The following is a 20,806-nucleotide window of genomic DNA, read 5'->3' as shown; positions in this document are numbered from 1 at the left end:
GGAATAATTGCTAAAAAAGAAAGGCAACAATGCCACACATTTGTTGAAGAGCTTAGCAAACCTTTTTTTAAGGGAGAGAGCTCAGCGTCCTACAGGTAAGTGTTGTACAAAAAAGTCCAACTAAATTCTGTCATGTATTTCTCTATCTTCTTCTACTTTGTCTCATTTATCACACAACAAAGGACTAGTATCTGCAATCCTCTATTTCATATTTTCATGAAGCTGTATAATATAACCTATATATGGGAAGAAGAAGAAAAGATAAAGAACTTGAATCATTGAATAGAGGACGGAAAACAACTGAAAGATAGACAGTTAAACTAAACCTGCATACCTAGGGCTGCCAATCACCGCTACCTTCAGATCGAAGCATGTTTGTACAGTAAAAGTTCCAACTGGAGGCACCAGTATTAAGTTTTCAACACAGCGTGATTATCGAATTTTACACAAATCCCTCCACCACTTTCTCAATTTACTACTTTCCAGAAAAACAAAAACTGATAACAAAATTGAAGTCCATTAAAATGCCAGAACTAAACCAGTTCAGCCTCCAGAAAAAATGATTTTCGCCCGTACTCTATTCTCATCTTTCATCCAGCTTCAATGCACTGAAGCTATGGATCTTCATTTTCTGTATGACCTTCAAAACTGTGTAGCAGTAACCTCACCTACCTTCTGAAGGAACACATGTCTCATCACATCTTTTCAAAATTGTAGGTCAACATGCTACAAGCTTACCCATTTACCACCAGAGGGCCACAAAGAATATGATACATAACTTGCAATTAATCTCTTTTTTGTACAACTAACTATACAGAAAGGAACTAAGTCAGTGAAACCAGTCCCTTTTCAGAAGTATCATACAGTGGGAACTGATAAACCTCCACCCCTGCTCCTTCCTTCGTATCCTCCATTACAGTCTGCTTCCAAGGAAGTAAACCAGAAAAACAAAAGATATTCACAGTGTTGACAATATCTCTGTTAACTCCGAGGTGGATCGACGCTAACTCCCAACTTTTCAAGATTCTTCATATTACATTTTAATAGAAAGAGCAAAGGTGGATTGAAACAATGGGAAGCACCAACCTTTGCATGCTTTAACAAAGTGTTCATGGGATAAGCTGGTGGAGAAATGTGGGATGTTCCATCTGCATTTTCCTGATTCTCACTTGGTGGAAGTTTCACGTGTCCTCCACTTTTCCAATCGTTAGAGAGACCATTCAGTTTGTGCTCGTGCAACTTGTCACTAGCCAAACTCTGTCTTCTGAGCGCTTCAGGCATATAATCAAGAGGATTCAAAGGCATGCAGTCAATATCCTACATTGGAAAAAAATTAATTCCCATAAATCACTCTGTTCTACCTGAAAATTATATTTGCATATTAAAGATAATTTTCTCCTCTTTTTCTAATAGCTAAAATGGGTTCACTGATGAAAAGGTGAGTTATATCAATATCCAAAAGACAAAAGAGGGAGATCCTCCCAACCTTTTGCTTCCTTAGCAAAGCACCAAGGAAAACAAGAGAATCCGAAGTTAGAAATTAAGACTACCAAGCAAGTACAGCAGAGATAGTGATGACAGGAGTTACTGAGCCGTGACTAATATCAGGAGGTGACATCTTGCAAACAGAAAATAATAACACTTCATTATTACATAGACCTACTTTTAGCTTCTAGTACATAAGATATTTTAGATTTTCAACATTGGCACTACATTTCCAAGTTGGAGCAGAAAAACTTAGATTATCTCTTTAATGTCATTGACTCATCTCCATCATGTAGCACCACTTTCATTTTCCATCCTACCACCTCGAAGGGGACCAACAACAACTACAAAACCAAATTTCACTAAATTAAAACAGTCATGCTACAAAAGCTGTCCCTATCAATAATTAAATCCCCATTACCCTCAATGAGTATATATCTCCATATCTCTCCCGTACATGTGTCAAGTTTCATGTACCTAGAAATGTTCCCCTGAAAAATCTTGATTTTCGGATCTTTCATCCAGAATGTGGCAAAGGCCTAACTACCATGTAAATTTGTTGTCCGGTATCTTGGCTTCTGCTTTCTGCTATTGTCAGGAATTTAGGATCAGAATTACATCACATGGCATATATGACATGACAATGTGCTACGATCTAGGTTCCCGACATATCTTTCCAAGTTGATTATATAATCATACTCATATTTCTCAATAATTTGTATATATACCCGAATCAAATTGATATAGGATGAGATACATATACAGTACTAAAACAAGGTAAGCAAATGATCAAAGGACAGAACTCCTGACCATTCTAAAACACTTCTAAACCAAGTTACAAGCTGATGAACTTCATAACTCTTGGAAATAATAAACTATGGGAAGGTCTTCTTTGACGGGACTTCTAAGGTAATAGTGCAATACTTTTATAAAATTCTCTTTCGTTCTTGTGATGCCAACCCACAAACATAATCTTAATATATCACGGATAGAACTTACTTTAGTAATACTCCCTGATAAATTACTACCCTTCTATTTATCAGCAAGACAAGAAAAGACATGAATAATATGCAAAAGCGGTGAGGGACAGCATCAAATCATCAGTAGGATATCAAATACACCATAACATATACATTGTCTCATATCTACAGGTATTTTAAACAGCATCAAATCATAAGTAGGATATCAAATAATCCATTTTATTCATATAATAGAATTAACAGACTAAAGCATAAGCCCAAATTGCAAAGTGCTGATTAACCAAATATCACATATAGCTTTAATAGTACTCAGGGATGATCATTAAGAATATTTGCCATATCTACCAACTCCCTTCTTAGGGTAAACTGAACTAGAACTGGACAGATACTAGGCGCTGATATCAGTACAGCGTAAATGGAGCCCATAAAACTTGTTAAAATTACTTTCTCATTAGGTTGATAAAGAGCATATTGACCAAGTCCAAAAAGCTATGCAACCAATGATAATAAATAACAAACATATTCCCATGACAAGTTCTGACCCTAGTTCAGGTCTGTCAAATTGAACCCGGCACTTGTTACGATAAACTGTTAGTACTTTCCTGTCATGTAATTCTCTTGTCTTTGGATGCAAAGCAATAACACAATTACCGACTATTGGAGGTTGAGCAAGATCTGCTGGAAGTTCATCCTTTTTCGAAGAGCGTAGGTCAGTGTAATGTGTTCTGACAGATTCACGATACTGCTCTAGTTTCTCCTTTTCTTCATGTAGAAACTGTTGGGATAACCTCCGAGGTTTACCAAGAGAGCTGCAACAACATACACGCGCTATATATTAAAAATCATAACAGAATCAACTACAACCATAAGTCCATAACCAAAATAAGCTTAAGCTTAGTCAAAGATATTAAATAATGATTCAAAAGACACTACCTCCTTACGTGTCAACCTCGGAATATGGCCGAAGCCAACATGATTTAAGTACTCGACAAACTCCCTCTTAGCGAACCACGGATAATCTACAGCACTGTGGAACCACTCGAAAGCACACCATCTGCGTAAAATTTGAGATGAAAGACATCTCGAAAGTTTTTCCTGCATTTAAAATTGCGTGGATATAATTTAAGATACTCCACGATAAATAATTTCTGTATGTGTGAAGAAACACATATAATCTAACCTTGAGATCAAGTGCTCTGTTATGAAGTGATTGAGAAAAGTTATTAGGTCGATCATTTCCAATATTCTCGGGAGATTTCAATTCAAACCGCATCAATGCTTTCTTACGCCTACTCCTGAGTCTGGTTGGGAGACTAACTTGGTTTGCGCTGGAAACTTGTACATTTGATACAGCTGAACTAGCTACTAGTTCCTAGTCTGAGTGAATTAGTATTTGAAGAAGATCTTTCTAGAGGTTATTCTAGAATGTACTAATCTACCATTCTAGAGTAATATTATATTTTTATTTCTCCAGTACAAAATGGTTTGCTATAAGTAATCTATTTATTGGTTATGTCTTTTCTACCCAAGATAGTTGTTTTCTTTCATCCTACATTAACATTTCGAATTAACCAGGTTGCGGAAGAGACTTTCCCTACCACTAGTGATGATGGTTATGGGGATTTGGGTGGTTTTCCCTATGCTTGACGAGGGACAGAGTCAAGTTATTTTGTTGTATAGGGTGAATCTATCTTAATTTGTTGTATAAGAGAGGTATAGTTCATTTTGGTTGTATAGAGGGAGCTCAGTTCATTTTGATGTAATACTTTCGATGTAATTGAGTAGCGATTACTTTAAACATTTTGTGGACATGTATATATACATCATCTGTTGTGTATAAGGTTGGTTTAATATAGATATGGTTGTTGGAAAATGTAGGATATGAGCTACGTGAGGTTATGACATGGGTTTTAAGTATAAAAACGTTGATTAAACAAAGGAAACTCTGCCAAAATTTCAATAGAATTGTGATAGTGACTGCCTCGAGATTCATCTCCACGTCCTCGGGATGTGTGATGGGTTTCGGGGCGTGACACACAACCACCATGGAAGCACAACTACAAGCTCTGGTAGATCAAGTCAAGTTCCTCCACGAATCATTCACCACGCTCCAGCAAAAGAACTAAGCTATGCGCGGGCAAACCATTTCCAACACCAACAACGCGTGACTCGGACGCATATCGACAACAACGCAGTCACAAACCTCACTACAACCACTAATCAACGTCTTGACGATCTCACCCAACGACTGGACAAAACAGGCGAAAAAGCCAACACAGGCTAGCCACAACCATCTCCGAACTGGGGCTAGTCATTGCCATCTAAACATGTTCAATTCAGTTATCACGCTCTATGCACCTCCAGACTTACTACCGTTAGTTTGTACTCACTCTTTGGTGTTAGCACAAATTTTTTACAGGTCAATCAAGCTCCAAAACTGGGGCTAGCTACAGTCATGCCAATTCAAGACTAACTATCAACTATAGTGACGCCCCCAAAAGGCTAGCTTTCAACAAATCAGCTTGACGCCCTGCTAAGGATCAAGTTCGAACTCCACGACTACTGATGTCGATTGCAATCAAAGGATTTCAACGGAAACAACCATAGTGGCCCCCAAAAGGCTAGCTATCAATATAGTGACGCCCCAAAAGGAGTCATAGTGGACGCCCCAAAAGGCTAGCTATTAACTATAGTGGCGCCCAAAAGGCTAACTATCAACAAAAACGCCTAAAAGGCTAGCTATCAACCATAGTGGCCCCAAAAGGCTAACTATCAACAAAAACGCCCCCAAAAGGCGTACAAATCAACTTAACACCAACGCCGGGCCATTTTTGATTCAACCGTAATTACCACTCAAAGGCTAATTATCGGTCAAATCCAATCCACAATTACGATCTACGCACTACGAGCCACGACATATGATTTACGATCGCACTACACCACGAGCTCTACGATCCGTGACACTACGACGCATAACCTACCACATTAACTCATAACAAAGCTCTAAACAACAAAGCGACATCCGTTCTACAAAAGCGAAAATATTTTTGCAACAATCTCCATTTTTCAACCAAGTAAGACACGCGGTCTCATTTATTATCTTTCTTTACACCACTTTTCTACAAACGGTAATATAAATAAAGGGGTTGTGGTCACCCTCCCTCTCTCATCACTTCGTGTGGCGGACTTCACGGTCCGATTCCAATCCAAGTCGGCACCCGACCACCACAAGCACTATTTCCTAAGGTCGTGGAAATGTAACCATTTGCGTCTACTGATCAACAACAACATTAATGAGAGACTTTACTCTGTAACAGTCTCCAGGTCTTTACTTTATAACAGACGCATCTAGAAAGGGAGGAGATAGCTTGACGCCTATAAAAGGGAAGTTCCATCTTCTCCACAAGAGGTTGAATCTTCAATCTCTAAGGAACTACGGTTGACTTGATTCGAGTCTAACCAAAGACTTGATACGTAGGCAACTCTTCTCCAAAGAAGAGTGCAGCCACTTCTCCATCAAACTCGATCTCAGGTTGAAGGTACGGTATAAATCCATACCTAAACACATGGTAATCACGCTTACCATAAGATGGGAAACTATGTCTAGACTACAAACAATGTTCTAGTTCAGATCTATAGCGACCTGATGAACATTCCTCGTCTTAACTATTATTTCTCATGATTATGAGATTAATCAAAGAAGTTAGTATACCGCAATTGCAACAACATATGTAGCAACTTGTCTCATGTAGAGGCATTAGATAATCTCTAGTCGACCTCCTTATATCAGCCGCTCAACTCCAAAATGCCTATTTCTCAAAAAGAAGGGCTTAGCCTTTAGAGCGAGGATTGGGCGAACTTAAATCAGAATACCTTTCGCTTCTTCTGTCGGCTAATTCAACAATGTCAGCTATTGCCCTTGGGCTTGGGCTAGGAACCAGAGAACGGAGAAGATCTAAAAGAATTAGCTCGGGTTAAAAAAAAAAAAAAAAAAAAAAAAAAAGTTGTTCATTTGACCTTACACTCTTGATGGTTGAAAGTTCACACGACATGCTCACATGATTAGTAATAGTACACGAGGTTACGAGCTATTTTGGATCTCATGCACGTGCATGATCAGTGCCTTCATTGGCCTATGCTTTGCTATTAATACTTTTGTCATTTACAAGTATCACTTTTGTGAGTTAAGATTTGGACCATTTTAATTTGCAATTATTTCTCATGGCATCATTGCTATTAATACTTACAATGAACTGAATGAAGCTTTACCGAAACCGTTGCCATCAAATCTCACTATATTTAGTTTTGGTTTTACACGCAACCATACATGCCTTACGTTGCTACTTTTGTTCGTTGCAATATTTTGTTGTGCTTAACAGAGTGTCTGTACTGAATGAAGCTTTACCGAAACCGTTGCCATCAAATCTCACTATATTTAGTTTTGGTTTTACACGCAACCATACATGCCTTACGTTGCTACTTTTGTTCGTTGCAATATTTTGTTGTGCTTAACAGAGTGTCTGTGTAGTATCGTAAACTCTAGTTCTGCAAATAGCATTCTAACTATTACTGGAGAAAATTTCACTGGCGAAGCTTTGTCGACCTCGACAAATACTTGGTCGACCTCGCCAAGTATTCATTGTTCTTTGATCAATCTTAATGGTCATACATATCCTATTTGCTTTGCATGACGAGTCAACTCCGTTAAGAAGCCAATAAATTTGACTGGCTTCACTAATTCTTATTATATTCCAATTTAGCATTCTCAATCGTATGGCATCCAGTACTCACACCAGTTGGGAGTCTACCATTTTTTGGTGCAGGAATAAGAATGAGCATGCTATTTCATGACTACGACAACGCTACCGTTGTACCAGTTCAATTTTTACATAATGCGATATTGTAGATCTCACAAATTTGAGACTACGACTAGTTCTAAGAATCACTATCTACCAATTGATCCGGTCAATTCTCCGTCCAGCGCGACCTCACAATTCTAGTCTACTATTGTTGTTTCATGGTGTAGCTCAATCTATTACAGATCGATATGTTGGAGGTCGTCGTCGGTCACATTATCAACCCATGTCAGGTCTCTCGAACTTTAAATTGGAGGCCAACAAAAGAGCGTGGATCGACCTCGCCAGCTCAGAGATGGCATTGGTCAGAATCTGACATGGGCTACCACTCATCCAAATTTGAGTCTCTTTTGAGCTTGAAGTTTTTTGAAAAGGTCGTCTTACAACAAGAACTAGGGGCTAGCTACACGCTGAACTGGGGCTCACAATAGACATACACGCAATTCGATCTAGTGAAGGTCAATCAAGCTCCAATGCACACTGGGGGCTAGCCACAACCATCTCCGGTCTGGGGCTCATTATTGCCATCTAAACATGTTCAATTATGTTATTATACTCTATGCATCTCCAAAATTACTATTGTTAGTTAGTACTAACTCTTTGGTGCTAGGTCGCATTTTTTACAGGTCAATCAAGCTCCAAAACTGGGGCTAACTATAGTCACGCCAATTCAAAGCTAGCTATTAACTACATCTCCAAAACAGAACACTCACTCGAACTCGAACGCTCCATAGAGCTAAAACGTTCTCTACAGCAAAACGCTCACTCGAGCTCACATGCTACTTAGCCTTAACACTTCTCGCTAGTTGGAGACCTATATTTCTAGGGTCAACTAAGTGCAGAACGCTCTCTAAGAGCAAACCATTCAAACGAACTCAAACGCTCTCCAAAGCTCAAACCTTTTGAATGACTAAACGCTCACTCGAGCTCAGGGCTACATAGCTTAACACCTCTCACTAGTTGAGGACTTACATTTCTATGATCAACTAAGTACAGAACGCTCTCTAAGAGCACTAGGCTCCCATGGGCCATATCACTCACTTGAGCAAAATGCTCACTCGAGCATAACGCTTACATAAGCGCTAAAAGGTCCCTTGATCTATTGGAGCAGAACGCTTACATAAGCGCTAAATGGTCCCTTGACCTACGCTCATTTGAGCAGAACGCTTACTTAAGCACTAAGGGTCCCTATACCTACGCTCACTAGAGCAGCACGCTCACACGAACTCCAACACGCCCTAGAGCAGAATGCTCTTTTGAGCTACAATCTTCTCACTAATTAATGACCTATACCTCTAGGATCAATTCAGTGCATAAATCATAACGCTCTCTTGAGCTACAATCTTCTCACTAATTGAGGGCCTACGCTTCTAGGATTAACTGTGATCTCCAAATCAGAACACTCACTGGAGCAACACGCCCACTCGAACTCAAACGCTCCCTAGAGCTAAAATGTTCTATACAACAAAACGCTCACTCGAGCTCAAGGGCTACATAGCTTAAACATTTACACATCTAGGATCAATTCAATACTGGTCAAAGCAGCATCACTTGCATCTTCAATCATTACGTGCCCTGCATGCTTCCCACGTGTGGAATTAATCTTTCATCAGATCGTCCTACAGAATAGGAACGATCTAATGAGAGGGGGTTGTGTGAGGGACTAATATACACAACCAATGTATATTATACACGTGTCCAGCACAACTCATCATAGAATCATACCAAGACCTCAGCCAGGTCGATTATACCAAGACCTCAGCCAGGTCGCTCATGATCAAGACCTCAGCCAGGTCGCTCATGGTCAAGACCGCAGCCAGGTCGCTCATGGTTAAGACCTCAGCCAGGTCTCATAATGCTCAGAAGATGGAAAGGCAATCGTTACAGCAATTCTGTAACAGCAACCATGCACTCATTTATCCTCCATTCAATCTCATTCAAGTCTCACATTAAATGAGATTGACCATAGGTCATGTGCTATAAATCACGAGGGAACTACCAAAGAAAGGGGGTTCCATGCTCACATTCTCTCCATCCCCAACTCAATCGCTCAGCATGAACTACGTCATGACTTGATTCCAGTTCACCAGATAACTGGATACGTAGGCTGTTCGATTATTCAAATTCAGTCATAACATCACCAAACCAACATCTTCCCCCTCTTCCTAGAGTTGTAAGGTTGTGACCAAAACACACATTTACACCCACCTATAGGAGAAATCATTATGTCATTAATTTTGTTCCCAAATTGCCCTTATCCTGTTGTCCTTTACAAATCACATATGATATTTCAAAAAATTTAAAAATTGAAATTAAAACTAGAAATTTGATATATTTTGAAATTAAAATTCGGAATATGTTATAAAATACATGGGTCTATATGGATACCCACCATTAAGCCCATACGGAACACCTCCTCATATGTTTCCTGCATCTATTTTTGTAATCCTTGTATCTTTGAAATGAGGTTATCTACTTATATATAAAAATAACCTCCTCGCTACACACTTCTATAAATAAGATTTATTTCTCTCATTCTCTTCATTATTCATCTACTTTAGTTAGTGTAACGCCCGTATTTTAAAATACGTATTTAGTTATTAATTAATTAATTTAATTATTTATATAAAATCTGTTGGATTGGATTTGGGATACGTGGGCCTGATTTCTGGGCCCGAGTTCGTGTTGGGCTTGGGTTTCGAACCCAAGTATATAATCACATTGTTCTAGAGAATAGGGTTTTTAAGATAATAAAATAATGAAAATAGAGGCAGAGCTAGAAACTTGTTTGCTCGAGCGTTGGAGCGCGACGGCTCGGACTAGGAGGGATTCGTCGGGTTTTAATACAGGTGAGTAGAGTTAACTCTCACCACTACTAGAACTATGATTTTCGTCTGTTTAGAATTTCTTAATTGTATGGGTCCATATAAACCGTTATTGTGAGTAGTTTAGTTTTCTTCTTTTTTCTCGCCTATAGTATATAGTGTCTATATACGGAGATAACAGTTTTACTAGAGTACAAGGTTCGTTAAAGTTTTCTCGCTCTTCATCGTCTGCGATCATTCCGCAAGTTCTTGTTAGTCCGGTTAGCTTATTGGGTCATTGAAGCCCTTCCTTAAAACCTGTTGGAACGGTTCAAGTTGTGGAGCTTCGTTAATGGGGTCATGCGAGCCTGTTCCAAAGAAGTTCGGAACTGTTAGTGTTGTGGTTATTGGTTGATGGAGGTCGGGGTTAAGTATTGGAGGTTGGTTGTCGGTGATGGGATGAAATGTTCAAGCTCTGTAGAAGGTCGCTAATGGCGGCCGAGAATCGCCCCGACCATGAACGAAATCCTATTGAATTGTTTGAACTATTTTGGTTATTGGTTGTGGAGGGTTGATGGGGCTGCCAAAGCTCGGAGAGAAGCCATTAATGGCGGCGGGAATGATTTCGAGATCTAGTTTGGTGAAGTTTGGATTCTAGGATTTGAAGTTTTTGCCTTAATTAAAGTGGTAGGGGTTTGCAGAGGGGTTAAAACCGCTTGGTTGAATTGGGTGGTCGATTGGAATTTTGTGGTGGCGGTTTTGGTGGAGGAGGAGGAGAATTGGGGAAGAAGATGACATTGTGTAATGCGGGCTTGGGCCTGGGTCGGTTTCTCTTGGGTTTAGGTTTGTTGGTTGGGCCAAAACCTTATTTTGTTTGGGCCTTTTCTAATTGGTTTTCTTTGGGCGAACCAAATTAAGTTTTGGACCAATTTGGTTTAGTTCAATGGGCGGTTTATTTGGTTTAGTTTGGGCCCGGTTTAGGTTAAGTTGTGGGCGAGTTCAGTTCAAGTTTTTGGGCCTAAACACTAGTTAGTTATTGGGCCGGATTAATCTTTTGTTTCGGACCAGTTTAGGTTAAGTTGTTTGGGCTAAAACTAATTGTTTTTCTTTGGACCAGTTTCAAGTTAGTTTTGGGGCGGTTCATATAACTTAAAATAGATCTAATTGGGTCTTTAAATGTTCAGACTTTCGGGTTCTAAGGTTTGGGCTTGGCCAGTTGGGTCCGAACCATGACCTTAGCCATGAGCCATGCACATTGACTTTAGCCCTGAACCAGGGCTATGACCCTGAACCTGTCGAACATGGAAACGACAGTTTGACTATGACCATGACATGTTGACTTTGACCGTTGACCATTGACGGTTGACTTTGAATGTTGACTTTGACTGTTGACGTGTTGACTTTGATCGTTGACTGTTGACTTTGACCTTTGACCGTTGACTATGAAATGTTGACTTTTTCCAGGTTTTTCACATATTTGATTTTATGGACAAATGTAGTAATAAAATATTATCGATATTGAATAACCTTGTTTGTCATTATCTAATTAAAATTTGACGTAAGTAGTGTGTAAAGCATATGAATATTGGCACGTAACTAGAGGGGAATTCTGATAATAAGAATTTGATATATATGTTTTTATGAGTATTAAATTATATACGGACTTAGATTCATGAACTTTGATTGTGGACTGTTGACTGTTTAATTATACTACGTTTTATGTTGTATATTGTATGGACAAATCCAATGCTAAAATGCTGTGAAAGCTTGCATAATTGGTTAGTCATTATCTAAGAAAGATTTGACATTGATGTTGTGTATTTTTGACACGTGACGAGATATAAACTTTAGGAGATATAATATTCCTAAAATGCTATAAAAATGTAAGTGATACGTTTGAAGCAATTGTGACATTATATAAGATGTTAGGATATATATATATATATATATATATATATTAAATGCAATAGTTTTGGAGAAATAAATGCATAAACGCTCCATTATTATATATGTGAGATGCTACTATGAGGTAGTATAGTATTGGTGAATATTTTCCCACGGGATTGTGGCGTAGTGCAATAATATATTGGCACGTGAAAGAATGAAAGTGGTTATGAGATATAATTGAGATATTTCTAAATATTGTGGCTTAGTACAATAAGGTATTTGACCTGCACGTGATATAGTGGAATTCTTATGAGTCATAAATGTATGACACTTGAATAAATTACGTAACGAAAATCCTAGAACCTAGCTACCACAACTCATGTGTTTTGGCTCTTCTGGCGTTTCAGTGAATCTGAATGGCCTTCGGGCGTAAGTAATGTGATTGGCCCTTATGACGTTTCAGTAAAGCTGAATGGCCCTTCTGGCGTAGCCGAATAGTGGCTTGATTATTCCGTTAATAAAATAGAGCGAGACGCTCTATTTTATGCCGAATAGTGGCAGTACTTACATAATGGCTTCCGTGTGAGGGTTACCTGGTGTGCGGCATCTCGCTCAGGGTGGTTACGTACGGAGTGGTTCATTATGTAAGGGGAGACATGTGGATGTACATGTTCGGCGTTGGGTAGCGATTGTGGTAGCCAGGGAAAACTAGGTAAGACATAGATACGACGTGATTTTAGGGACACGCAAAAAAAGCCTTAATTAATATAATTATGGTAATATGTTGGTTAATGATATATCTTTAAATATATGATTGTATATGACTTTGCAGAAGGGTGGGTCAAACTAATTACTTGGGCAGAGACGACCCACTCTGTAATTGAGCATGGAATGAGGTAAGTATATAATATGCTTGAGTGATTATAGTTTAGTTCGAACCTAAAGCCTCGATGGAGGAACTACATGCCTTATTTATGATGCATTATGGTTTATTGTGTGGTTAGTGGGAAGTTAAAGGCCTCGGTGGAGGAACTACCGCCTTTTAATTATTATACTTAAGGATGTTGTATTAGTCGTTGAAAGTTAAAGGCCTCGGTGGAGGAACTAAGCTGCCATTATGGATTGTGTATATATTTGTATAAGTATATGTTGTATTTTAGAGCTACTCACACCAAAGATTTTTATAATCTTGACCCGATTTGCATGTTTGCTTATCGGGTGTGTTCATTAAATGAACATAGTTGATAAGTCTCGAGGAGTTTAGTGTTGAAGAAGATTGGTTCTTTGGTTGTGGTTTTGCGTTAGCGTTGCATCTCGGGATAGGTTTTGTTTTCCTTGAGGTGATATAGATTTTCAGTCTAGACAATGTTATTTGTATTTTCATTTGTAATTTTAATTACAGAGTTATTGAAAAGAGATTTGTAACCTAATCTTATTTGTGAATTTTTGTAATGAAGAGGACTTTTGTTTAAGTTAAAATTTTTTATTGGTTTTTAATTATCCGCATATTTAAACTGTTTATGGGTTTTTGGAAGTTGAGAGTGCGTCACACATCGGAGATCGAAGAGTCGGGAACAAATAATGTTTTTTTCGAATTCTGTCGAAATCCGGGGCGTGACAGTTAGTGTAGTGTTCTCTCTAAAACTAGTTAATTTTAACATAATATATTTTTCTACCTTAATATTTAATAATATTATTTCGATTTCTTTAAAAACCAAAATATTTGACAGAATTGTGATGTTTCGTTCAAACTCACCAATAATGTCGATTTGGAATTTTGCCAACACTGCAAATTCACAAACTATGTTATTGTTATTGAAATAAATCAATTCGACATTTGTTGATTCCTTCTTGTCTCAATCAAAACTATAGATCAAATAAACACTTTACCGGAGGTTTTAACAAATTGGTTTAAATCTTGGAGAAAATCCAAATTTCTTGGGGGTGTGATTTTTGGTCGAGTAGAATCATACAATTTTTAAGTTAATATTAATTTCTCACTATGATGTACATTGGGCTTCGATAATACTTTCAATTTGTTTTTCCTGATGGAATCTGTTATTTATCAACTACATGGCAGGCGTATAACAAAATCTCATCTATTTAAACGGAAATGAAATATGGTTGAACAATAATAAAATGATCCGGGCAAACTAGTCAAGTCAACTTGGGTTAGGTCAAAGACAACTCTTTGTCTACTTTCGGAGTGAGTTCGGCAGTTGACTGTTGTAACTTATTGCTAGAAAGAAGTCAAATCCCCAAACAAATCTTTCTTCAGGTTTGATTTTTTACCCACTCTTTCTTTCACTCACATTATTTGTAATATTTAAGCAAGGTTTTAGTGAGTCAATGATTAATTTCACGTCGTCAATCACTCTATTTTAACTTATCCTTTAATCTTAGTAATAATGGATGTATGTGACAATATCTGCTTATGCACTGTGTTTCATCTCTCTTGTTGGTGCATTCTAGTTAGACATTCCAGAAGATTCCTAGATGCTGAAACAACGTAACATGTCAAAGTATTGCATTATGTTTTTATAATTGTTTTCTAGCTTCTTCCATGCTCATAGTACACTCTAGGCACTATATTACTTGTTGGCTTCAGAGGTGGCTCAAGGCAATCGGGGGCCCTAAGCAAAGTCCCAATAAAATTGTTACATCTTATAGATCGATATGATTTGTTTACGTTATTTCATATGAATGCAAACGCTTAGTTTATTTAACAAAAAATTTAAAAGATAACAATTGTTGTAAAAATTGATCCTAACATTTTCATTTTTCTTTCTTGAATAGTCTCTCCCGCAAACATTTTTTTTTATAACAAAAAATTTAGAAGATAACAATTATTGTAAAAATTGATCCTAACATTTTCTTTTTTCTTTCTTGAATAGTCTCCCCACAAACATTTTTTTTTATATAACAAAAAATTTAGAAGATAACAATTATTGTAAAAATTGATCCTAACATTTTTTTTTCTTGAATAGTCTCCCCCACAAACATTTTTTTTTATAACAAAAAATTTAGAAGATAACAATTATTGTCAAAATTGATCCTAACATTTTCTTTATTCTTTCTTGAATAGTCTCTCCACAAACTTTTTTTTTTAATTGAATTTTATTGATAAAAATAACAAAAATACAAAGTGAAGTAGAAACATAGGAGTGTTGTGAGGGAGATCCTCACATACAGAGAGATCTAAGACAAAACACCATAAATACATGAGGAAGAGTGGAAGAATAAAAAAATATCCTACACCTATAACATCGTAGCAAATCATGGCCAAACAACAATGTCACAAACTTGAAATTTCAATAAATTTATTTAACAAAGAATTACACAAGAGAGAGAGAGAGAGAGAGAGAGAGAGAGAGAGAGAGAGAGAGAGAGAGAGAGAGAGAGAGAGAGAGAGAGAGAGAGAGAGAGAGAGACAGAGAGAGAGAGAGAGATTCTACACTAAATTAAACAATATAGAAAAACCAAATAAGGCAAAAGAATGATATAAATAATATTAAAGTGTTGGCTTCAATTTGGTAAATTGTCATAGGGTGTTGAAGAAGTTTAATTAGTTATGGAGGCGGGCCTGTTTATTTATTGGAGAAGGCGAAAATACTAGGGAAACGATGGGGTTTAATGCGATTTTCTAATTTCCAATTTTCCAATGTAAAACCGTTTATCTAACAGATTAAAATAAATAAAAAATAAATAGTGAGCTTTCCCTTGGACTGCGGCCCTAATCGGTTGCTTATTTTGCTATAGGGTAGAACCGGCCCTGGTTGGCTTGCTGTTCGGAGCTATTTTTTCTTGTCATTAAATTCCGTCATTAGAAAAAACCATTCACCCATTGCATGTTTTTCACACTATCACAGGAGTTTGCTATTTTTCGATTGATAGAATGGCTGGTGCTGATATTGTCGCTGAACCTTTTGAATGGGAGTTCAAATCCTTTGAGGACCTATCAAGTTGTTGTGGCTGCAACTCAGACTATGGGCATTGGTAAGGACGGGAAGTTACCGTGGAAGTTACCGTCTGACCTTAAATTCTTTAAAGAGGTTACAATGGTTACGTCAGATCCTGGGAAAAGGAATGCAGTCATAATGGAGAGAAAGACATGGGAAAGTATACCCCCTGAAAAAAGACTTTTGCCTGGTCGTCTAAATGTTGTGCTTACTCATTATGGGAGTTTTGATATTGCTACTGCTGAAAATGTTGTCATATGTGGAAGCATGACTTCTGCTTTGGAGTTATTAGCGGCCTCTCCCCGATTGTCCGTCAATAGAAAAGGTGTTAAGAATTGGTGGTGGCCGATATTGAAGTAAGTATGTTGTTACTTATTCCATTAGTGTGGACGACAATATCTTTTCTGTTGGGAGAGATATTGATGAACTTGATCGCAGGGGGCGCTCAATGCTCCCGAATGTGATGGCGCCCACATAACGTAAATCTCGACTAGCATTGAATGTGACACATTTATGCCTCCAGTTGATCATTCGATCTATCGGCCATGGTACTCTTCTTTCCTATTGGTAGAAAACAACATTCGCTTTCATATGTTTCCTATATTCGTATGGTGAGGCGATCTGCTACTGAACTGAATTTACTTTTAACAATGGGGATATTAGCATTGTCACCAAGGCACGGCACGGGTTTAAAAGCGGTGTATTTGAAAAAACTTAGTTCATGTTTTAAACGGAACGCGCCGGAAAAAAAAAAAAAAGCGTAAAAAAACGTGGGGCATAAAAAACGGGTTTAAAACGGTAAAACGGGTTTAAAACGTATAATACGTAAAAGAAACGGTAAAAACCGATGATAAAGAATATAATAGATAAAGAATTTGATTTTTTTATAAGAGTGGAAAAAAAAATTGACACATAAAATAAAAATAAAAATAATACAAATGAAAGAAAATTCAAATACATGAAAGTATCAAATTATCATTACTCATCTAAATACTAGAAGTTTTAGATTCAGTACCAAAACACGACTCTAAATAAGATACTACTAATTACCAACCATAATGGCATAATCAAGTTCTACAAATAAGTTAATAATTTTAAAATTTCTAATTAATTATTAATAGTCCAAAGTAAAATAGAACTGTCTCAATAAGTCAATCTAACGCCCACTCTTCAAAAAGGTAAACTCAAAAACTCTTTTTTCTTTTTCGTGTTTTCTTTTAGATTTTTTAAAAAAAAAAAAAAAAAATTTAAATGGGAGATTTTCAAAATCTCGGGTTTTAAACGTTTTTTTAAGTTTAAAACGCGTTTAAAAAAAGAAAAACCCGGATTTTAAACCGGAACCAGACGCCTTGTAAATATCTCGGGTTTTAAACGCGTTATTTAAAAAAAAAAAAACGCCGAACTTGGTGACAATGGATATTAGTAATGGTTCAAATTCTGTTAAACTTGAGGTTGATAAATCCTCTTCCCTGCCAAAGATGATCTTTGAAAAACACGAGGAATACATGTATCTCAAATTGGTTCAAGATATCATCTCAAATGGAATTCAGAAAGATGACAGGACAGGAACTGGAACCCTATCAAAATTTGGTTGCCAGGTTTGGTCGTCAGCATAAAATATATGGTTGCTATTTAATTAATTGTTTGGTACGTAATAAATTGACTGATATATTTTATTTCTTTGCTTCTGTCTTCACAAGATGCGATTCAATCTGCGGAAGTCTTTCCCACTTCTTACAACAAAGGTTTGAGCTTTTCTTTGAAGTTTTCATCATTAACTTGCTTCATACATGTATTACAAGATTCCTAAATGTGGTCTCACCAAACCACGTGTTTATCTTTCGATTATAAATCAATTATCTAGTTTGTGTTGATCCATCTGGTGTCTTTTTGCTTATTTAACACCCCCTTCAAAAAAAACACACACACACAAGTTAAGTAATCTTTGCAGGACATGGCATTTGAAAGGTTTATGCTTAAGCTAATGTTTGGTTACTCAGAAAGTTTTCTGGCGAGGGGTAGTTGAAGAACTTTTGTGGTTTATCAGTGGTTCAACAAATGCAAAGGTAATATCATTATTATGAAGTTTGTTACAAAATCCTATGCTTTCTTTTTGTGTCTTTCTTCCATAAATATCTCGTGTGAACTGTGAACTGTGAGCTTATTGATGCTTGTCATTAGTTTGAAGCTTCAGAATGACTTTAGTGTACTTGGCCCAAATTTTCTTTCCACTATATTTCATTTTAAGTGAGTTCATTTTTCTTTTTTGAGCTTAACTATAGCTTGTTTTCTGTTTGTGATGTCTTGGAAGTTCAAATTATGCAAAGTAAGCCCTCATGTAATATTAATGTCAACAGGTTTTACAGGAAAAAGGTATTCTCATCTGGGATGGCAATGCATCCAGAGACTATCTTGACAGGCAACTACTTGAGCTATTGCACACTGCTTTCTTTATTATAGCACTATAGCAGTACTCCCGCGTAACTCAATAGTTCTATTCTCTTCAGCATTGGTTTGACAGATAGGGAAGATGGTGATTTAGGCCCCATATATGGTTTCCAATGGAGACACTTTGGTGCCAGGTGAGCAACCCGAGTCTTTTGTATGTTTTCACTTTCCTATTTGCATGGATCCTCATAAGGAGTTACTTTTTACAGGTATACTAACATGCATGCTGATTACACTGGCCAAGGGTTTGATCAGTTGCTGGACGTGATTGAGAAGGTAAAGAATAAGCCTGACGACCGGCGGATTATTCTGTCAGCTTGAATCCGGCTGATCTCAAATTGATGGCCCTTCCACCTTGCCACATGTTTGCACAGGTTATCCCTGCTGGACTTGGTCATTTTTCTAGGTTATTACATTGATGTAAATTTTTACTTATTGTTTCCTTTATTTCTCTCGCCTTTTGGCAGTTTTATGTGGCCAATGGAGAGCTATCATGTCAAATGTATCAGAGATCTGCAGACCTGGGTCTTGGTGTGCCTTTCAACATTGCATCTTATGCTCTTCTCACATGCATGATTGCTCATGTTTGTGGTATGTGTTGTTCATCTTTAAAACCTGAATTTATTTTGTCAGCAATTTTAAGCTTATTGCATGTTCCTGATCGGTGCGATAACTAATGATGTATCACAGTATCAGTAGTATCAAGAATTATTTATGGGAGTCCCCGAATAATCGACTTTAGAATAGCCAGGCGTGGCCTCTTTTACAATGATGATATTGCATATGTAATGTTGTGTACTCTTTGCACTCTCCTAATAATCACACATCTAAAGGCAGGCTTGGTAGTTTTGGTAGAGAACAAGTTAACGAAAAGGAGAGAGGAAAGACATTGGTGTTGAAGAGATCCTTTTCTCCTTTCCCAGTTTTACTTTTTGTCGAAAGTACACTTTTGATTGGTTTTGTAATGTGATAATTTTCATTAGTTACTTCAGAATTGGCTTTGTTTTCCTTCACTCCCGGATGTTGTTCCCGGTGATTTTATCCATGTTATTGGGGATGCTCATGTCTATAAAACTCATGTGAGGCCTTTGAGGGGAGCAGCAACTTCAGAGGCTTCCTAAACCATTCCAGTGAGTAATAAGAATTGATCTCAATTAATCAATTGAAATCAAGAATTGTTGTCTATTATTGGAAGCTCACCGATAAGTTTTGTTTCTACTAATTTTAACCCGATTCTGAAGATTAATCCTCGGAAGAAGGACATAGATTCTTTCACTGCGCGCTGATTTGGAGCTAATTGGTTATTATCCTCATCAGAAAATAGAGATGCAAATGGCAATATAGAACTCTAATATCTTCTCGAGGGATGTACTTGAAGAAACTCTCTTTCTTATTGCTACCCAAGCAAACTAGATCATAGCTTTTAGAGGTAAGGTAGTAATACTGTCAATGTTTTTCTATTCTATTTGAGCATCTATCTTAGTTCCTCAAGAGCTATCTCAAGCTACGAGGCTTAAATACCTGAATGCCGGTTAGAATGTATGTATATTTCTTTTCCATGAATATTCTTAGTTTCTGATATTTTTTCAATGAATTATTAGTTTCTGACAAACTTAGAATTTTTTTTTTGAATTATGTAATCATCTAAATTCTGGAACTGATTCTGGTCGTGTAATCACATGGATAATATTATCCTCATTGCTGATTTCTAGTCAGTCAATAACTGATTTTGAATCAATTTAGATCGCTAATCTGGAAAAAGATTCAATAGTGAGTCCTTGTTGTAGTGCTATGAAACTATGACAATATAAAAGACACTACAAGTTAGCCGTACAGGTTACTCGTCCGAGTTTTATAATGCTTGATCTGTGTAGGCTGTGCCTTCTTCTAACTTTTTGAGTTGTGTAGTTTACAGGTTATTCACTTTGTTCATCCATTGATGTTCCCAGCATACACTATTCGGATTTTGTTGTTTTTATACTGTTGCCCATTTTATACTGATTCAAGATTGAGTAGATCAACCCTTGTACATCTTGTGCACCTTACTTAAGATATTCTAGACTTCTATCTTTGTATTCCCAAATAACAATTTAGCTGTGCGCTATATTCTGTAATTTTATAAACAACTATTGTTATAATATTCATGTGGAGGTCAAAAGTAGTTGCACTTTCATCACTGAAATTGTAAAGTCAAGCTTTAGTGATTCATTCTTCAACATTATGTTTTCAGGTACACTGCTATACAGCCATACAGGAATCATTTCTATTGACTGTAAAAGTAAGAAATAGCGCACGTTTGAAGGTGATTCAGGATTTTTTCTATGTGCACTTTCATTTATGACCTAATGTAAGCAGCTCTTTTTACTGCAGTAATTCTGTTTTCCCAG

General features: G+C 37.2%; 1 long non-coding RNA gene and 1 pseudogene across 2 annotated transcripts; one reads left to right on the top strand and one right to left on the bottom strand.

The window, feature by feature from the left end:
* Positions 1 to 540: 540 nt before the first annotated feature.
* LOC147472606 (uncharacterized) lies at positions 541 to 3,976 on the bottom strand. Its single transcript, XR_015210744.1, has 4 exons — positions 3,646 to 3,976; positions 3,399 to 3,560; positions 3,117 to 3,274; positions 541 to 1,317 (listed from the first exon to the last, which is right to left on the bottom strand). It is a non-coding gene; the product is annotated as an uncharacterized LOC147472606 (long non-coding RNA).
* A 10,109-nt stretch (positions 3,977 to 14,085) lies between these two features.
* LOC147472605 (putative bifunctional dihydrofolate reductase-thymidylate synthase) lies at positions 14,086 to 19,763 on the top strand (annotated as a pseudogene). The gene is made up of 13 exons (XR_015210741.1): positions 14,086 to 14,094; positions 14,189 to 14,290; positions 15,882 to 16,335; positions 16,410 to 16,579; positions 17,368 to 17,569; positions 17,672 to 17,716; positions 17,972 to 18,037; positions 18,329 to 18,390; positions 18,479 to 18,553; positions 18,629 to 18,793; positions 18,887 to 19,009; positions 19,439 to 19,549; positions 19,627 to 19,763. The product of XR_015210741.1 is annotated as a putative bifunctional dihydrofolate reductase-thymidylate synthase (transcript).
* Positions 19,764 to 20,806: the final 1,043 nt, after the last annotated feature.

The sequence above is a fragment of the Coptis chinensis genome, unplaced genomic scaffold (genome assembly GCF_015680905.1).
Source record: "Coptis chinensis isolate HL-2020 unplaced genomic scaffold, ASM1568090v1 utg9485_pilon_pilon, whole genome shotgun sequence".
Classification (NCBI taxonomy): domain Eukaryota; kingdom Viridiplantae; phylum Streptophyta; class Magnoliopsida; order Ranunculales; family Ranunculaceae; genus Coptis; species Coptis chinensis.
Note: the sequence above shows the minus strand (reverse complement) of the source record. Positions and strands in the feature narration are given on the sequence as shown.